General features: G+C 38.6%; 1 pseudogene; it reads left to right on the top strand.

Moving 5' to 3' along the window:
- The first annotated feature begins 2205 nt into the window (after positions 1-2205).
- On the top strand, positions 2206-2818 carry LOC145521885 (nuclear pore complex protein Nup50 pseudogene; annotated as a pseudogene).
- The last annotated feature ends 2885 nt before the right edge of the window (positions 2819-5703 follow it).

The raw sequence follows: 5703 nt of genomic DNA, 5'->3' as shown, positions 1-5703 counted from the left end.
TGCCACAAACCCCATTTGAATGAATGTAGAATAACAGAAAAGGTATAAACTTGTAGTCAGAATAGTAGCAAATGGCAAAGAAAAGGTCTCAGTTAAATTTTAAGTACTAGGGATCTGGATGAATAACTGTGAGGTAAGAGATTGCTATTGTTTTCTTTTAAATAAGCTTTTATGACTATTTGAGTTTTTGTCATTAAAAATAGGGATATTATTTTGAAAAGACAATTCATGCTTAGTTGCTCAGTCATGTCTGACTCTTTGCGACCCTTTCGATTGTAACTTCTCAGGCTCCTCTCTCCATGGGATTTCTCAGGCAAGAATACTGGAGTGGATTGCCATTTCCTCCTCCAGGGGATCTTCCAGACCCAGGAATCAAAGCTGTGTCTCCTGCGACTCTTGCATTGCAGGCAGATTCTTTACTCACTTCTTTTAGATAAATAAATTATAAACACAAGTGTTGCCTTTCAGGAAAGTCAGTTAAATAGAAAATATTTGATTCCTTAGTTGGGCATTTTCTAAGTTATGAATCTGCCGACACACAGGTTGTCTTGCCTTCCGAGAAGCCATCAGAGCCCAGATCTTGCCACTTCTCCCATACTTGATCTAAAACAGCTTCACGCCTATGGAAGCCCCTTTGTTTCTGAGACCCCTCTGCCTTTGTTGCAAACTGTCACAGAGAACTTAGTGTCGGGTATTCCTGGATCCTCTGGGGAAGAAGTGGGTGAGCATCCAGGGACCTGCCGTGGTGGTGACTGCCACAGAAGCAAAGGCTCTCGCCCACGCTGTGCGGGGTGTGACTGCTCCCGCTCTCTGGCTACCTGCAGTCCCGCTAATACATCTTGGAACTGGCAACATATCTCAAAGAAGCAACAGTCACAGGTTAAAATCTACAGTCACAAATTCATATTTTTTGAAATGTAACTTCAGCTTTCCCGAGTGTTTATTTTTATTCAGAGGAAAACAATCTTGCCACTTTTAGGTAATCCTGATTCAAAATAGTTGCTTTCAGGATACTTGGTTTGGGTATAGAAAACACTTCCCCTTCCCCAGGTGATTTTCCGTTATTTAGGGGCTTTCAACAGAAACTAAGCCCCATGTACCACTCCTGTGCGGGGACCTTGGTTATATTTCCATACAAACAAGCCAATCCTCTTGGCTCCTACAGATGACGTTGGTCTGCTGAGTCTTGACTTTGTCTTTCATCCCGTCCCTGGAATATCTCACTCCCTAGTGTAGGGTTGCCAGATTTAGTAAATAAAAAGTACAAAATGCCCTCGTAGTTACAAGGTGGCAGCCTGGAGCTTGGCGCTGTTAGTAAAGTTGTCTTTAGCCAAGTGGAAGGGTCTCCTACTCACACTGAGGCCCCTGCTGGAAATGGTGTTTTAGACTCTAGGCTTAAGAATCATGAAATTTTTGGCATAAGACAAGCCCCAGAAATTAACTGGGAACAACCAAATGCTCTTCCAGGAGACTGGCAGATATCTCCGATCCGAGCTCCTCTAGGGCGACCTTGAATCTGCCAAAAGAATCACAGGAAAGGAATAAGCAGATAGGAATTGGGATCAAGATGACAAACCAGAAGATGTGGGCACATTCTCTGTGGTCAATGAGGAAGTCTTGAGGAATAAAGTCATTAAGAAAAGCAAAATGTAGAAATGTCAAATTTCAATCTGACAATGGAAAGGCTTTTTAAAGGCTTTAAAGATTTGGTTGGACTTTCCGGAGGAGCCAAGAGTTTTTTGGATTTGGTAATGGCACTGAGATTCAACCTTCACGAGGACTATCAAATGGTAAGAGTGATAACTGGTACCTCTTCTCTCATTAGTCCAAAGGCTGGGACATGGACCAAGACAGCCTTTGATTCTACTATTTCAAATGCTAAGAAAAAGAGTTCAAATTCCAAAACTAGTGCCCCCTTTTCTCTGTATTTATTGAGATAAAGCATACCAAGGGAATGAGACTAACAAGTTAGCTGTGTTAAACTTTCTCTTCATGATTAGATTGTGAATTGTTGTCGTTCAGTCACTCAGTTGTGTCTGACTCTTTGTACCCTATGGACTACAGCATGCCAGGCTTACCTGTCCTTCACTATCTCCTGGAGTTTGCTCAAACTCATGACCATTGAGTCAATGATGCCGTCCAACCATTTCATCCTATGTTGTCTTCTTCTGCTTCTGCCCTCAATCTTTCCCAGCATCAGGGCACATGACACATGATCTGACACCTATCTTTAAAGACTGTCAGATTTATTTAGCAAACAATGAACATGGGAACAGTGGCAGTAATAATTGTCAAAATGAAACTAATAAAATGTTGGTTGAAACACAGTCTCTTTCCCTGTTTGTTTCAACCAAATTACAATAAGAATCATCATTTTTGTTTCATGACAGCAAAACTGAAGCTTCATCGGAAAAGAAGGTGAAATCTGTGCCTGAAAAGAAAATGGACCCATTACTAGAAGCAACCCATTACCAGATGACTTTGCAAGAAAATAGATGCCTTTGTTTTGGGCTTGTTAAGCTTTTTCTCTCTCTCTGACTGGATTTTTATTTTCCTTTGGCAACCCAAGTGTTTTTTTTTGGCAAAAATATTACACAAAGTAAATCAGTTTCCTCACCACTTTTCCCTAAAACAGTGGTAAACCAAGCAGAAGGTGGCAGAAATGAAAGTAAAGGTAGAGATAAAGGAAAGGTCGATGAACCACTCAAAATAGTTATTACTCAAAAGAAGATGCTTTTTACTCCAGAAAGTATAAACTATTTTACAAGAAAATGAATTTAAATAGAACGGTATAGATACCCTGCATCAAAACCTATAACAATCAGAAGCATAGCATTTAGTTTAGGAAGACATGAATTTAGGAAATATAGCACTGAATGCTTTGATTCCACCTATAACTGCTCTAAAAAATGAAATTTACTTAAAAGGTGGAGAGAGTCTGTGATAATATATAATGCCACATTAATATTTAATATTCAAAATATGTTGCATCTCTGTGTTATTTCATAATCTCTCCAGATTCATAACCTCACCTAAGATTGTCTCACAGGTGTCAGTAAATAGTATATTCATAGTCTTTGACTCATGCTGCCTATGTGAAATCCACTGTGCCAACAATTTGAGAAAAATATTCATTACCATCAGCACAACTGCTGGAGACCCTGAAAAGAGTGTTCCACGGCAGGGGCAGGTGCCCTGTGGATCTTCTTGTCTCTGGCCAGCAAAACAGAGCAGAATGGTGTTCCATAGTGGTTGCTTTGGCTGGTCAAGCCAGGATGTTATGAGGATGGTAGGTTCAGGAGCCCTCCCCCTTATTTTTTTCTTCCTTTCAGTTTCTTATTGTAATTGAAAAGTCCAATAACTGAAATGAAAGATTAAAATCATTAGAGGCATTCAACAGTTGATTTGAGCAGGTAGCTCTTTGATCAAGAACATCTTGATGAAAGTGAAAGAGGAGAGTGAAAAAGCTGGCTTAAAACTCAATCTTCAAAAAACTAAGATCATGGCATCTGGTCCCATCGCTTCATGGCAAATAGATGGGGAAACAATGGAAACAGTGACAGACTTTAGTTTTTGGGATTCCAAAATCACTGCAAATGGTGACTGCAGCCATGAAATTAAAAGACACTTGCTCCTTGGAAGAAAAGCTATGACCAACCTAGACAGCATATTGAAAAGCAGAGACATTACCTTGCCGACAAAGGTCCATCTAGTCAAAGCTATGGTTTTTCCAACAGTCGTGTATGGATGTGAGAGTTGGACTATAAAGAAAGCTGAGCTCTGAAGAAGGGAAGCTTTTGAACTGTGGTGTTGGAGAAGACTCTTGAGAGTCCCTTGGACTGCAAGGAGATCAAACCAGCCAATCCTCAATGAAATCAGTCCTGAATATTTATTGGAAGAACTGATGCTGAAGCTGAAACTCCAACATTTTGGCAACCTGATGTGAAGAACTGACTCCTTGGAAAAGACCCTGATGCTGAGAAAGACTGAAGGCATGAAGAGAAGGGGACGACCTAGGATGAGATGGTTGGACGATGTCACCGACTGGATGGACATGAGTTTGAGCAAGCTCCAGGAGTTGGTGATGGACAGGGAAGCCTGTCATGCTATCATCCATGGGGTCGCAAAGAGTTGGACACGACTGAGCAACTGAACTGACTGATGAGTTCCTTAGATCTTTATCAATAAATATTTATTTCAGTTAAGATTATGGGCTTTGGAGCGAGACTGCCTGTTTTTCGATCTCAAATCTGCAGTTTCCTAGCTGTATTACCAGGGGCAGGTTAAGCCTTGCTTTCATTCATTGTAACAGCAGCACTCTTCCGCTGGGTATGTTTGTGTGGCGACCACATAGAGTGCACTTAGTACAATGCCAGGCATTTAATGCACATAAATTTAATAAATTCTGCCATAAACATTTAGCTTAAACAACCCCATAGACAAAGTTTACTAATAGAAGTAAGTTTGGCCTTTAGTATAGTGTATATCCTAATTCAAAAGCAAAGATTTTATGGTATATAAGTTGATTTTAGAAAATGCTCCTAACAATAAGACTGTCAGTTTAGATTTAAAGTCATCTCCAACCTGAGACTTCAGTGGTTATTGTGCTTGAACACTTAGAGAGCTGCCTTTGTAAACTCTAATCTGAATTGTGGCTTTGAAATGCTAATGATCAGATTTAGTTCTGATGACTCCAGGGATTAAAATAAGGGTGCTTTAGAGAAGCAGTGTAGGCTTGGAACAAAATATTAGCAATTGTATTAGTGGTTATAGATGTGCCTGCTATCTGTGGTTAAGTGTTTTGATTAAATCTATAATCTGAAAATGTATTGTTTTACTCAGCTTGATGCTTGTAAGGTTGAGGCTGTAGAGTAAGAAGTCCTTTTCTATCTGACTGCACCAGTGTCATTTGGTGGGGATGCGTGTACCTGGTTTACTCCCGGATTCATTAGATCACGGGAAAGTTTGCCAAATTCCAACTATGCATGTGTAGCTTGAGGTCAAATCTGTTTTTCCTTAATGTTCAATTTCCTTATAAAGACAAACTCTGGCCTCCAGAAATCCCCATGCAGTTTTCTTTGTGAAAAAATAAAATTAAAATAAAAAAATATCTAGTGTGCTCTGCAGTTCACCTAGGGTTCATTTCCATTGTTCTTTTTATTTTTTTTTGAGTTGTTCACACTGAAGAAGATATGCTTTTATATCCTTTCAATTGAGTAGAGAATATTTTAAATAGATTAATAAATGGTGACTTTATAAATTGATACCAGGATTCAAGGATATGAAAATTAATGCTAATGTATTTTCATTTTTGAATGAGTAAAATTTGTTACTGAAAACGTACAATTTAGATAAAATAAGCAGAAATGGGATATAGTATTTCTCCATACTCAAAGCAAAATGAAAACATTATAGATATAATGAGGAATGAATTATTATTCTCTAGTTAATCCAAAGGTGGTTTATTTTGAAAATTAATGTCAATTCTGCTGAAACGTAATGCATCAAAAATTTCCAAATATTTTCCTACTTTATTGGAAATACAATGGATTATTAATTTCTTTAATGGACAGAATGAGAGTTCCTAGGGGATAACATTGTTATTAAATCTCAGGAACAACATGATATGATACATTTTGATTAGAACAAAATATTAGCAATTCTTTTAATAGTCATGTATGCAGCTGATAGTGTGGTTAAATA

Source organism: Giraffa tippelskirchi, chromosome 9 (genome assembly GCF_054371585.1).
Source record: "Giraffa tippelskirchi isolate mGirTip1 chromosome 9, T2T-mGirTip1v1.2.pri, whole genome shotgun sequence".
NCBI lineage: Eukaryota > Metazoa > Chordata > Mammalia > Artiodactyla > Giraffidae > Giraffa > Giraffa tippelskirchi.
The sequence above is the reverse complement of the archived record's forward strand: the minus strand, read 5'-3'. Positions and strand labels throughout refer to the sequence as shown.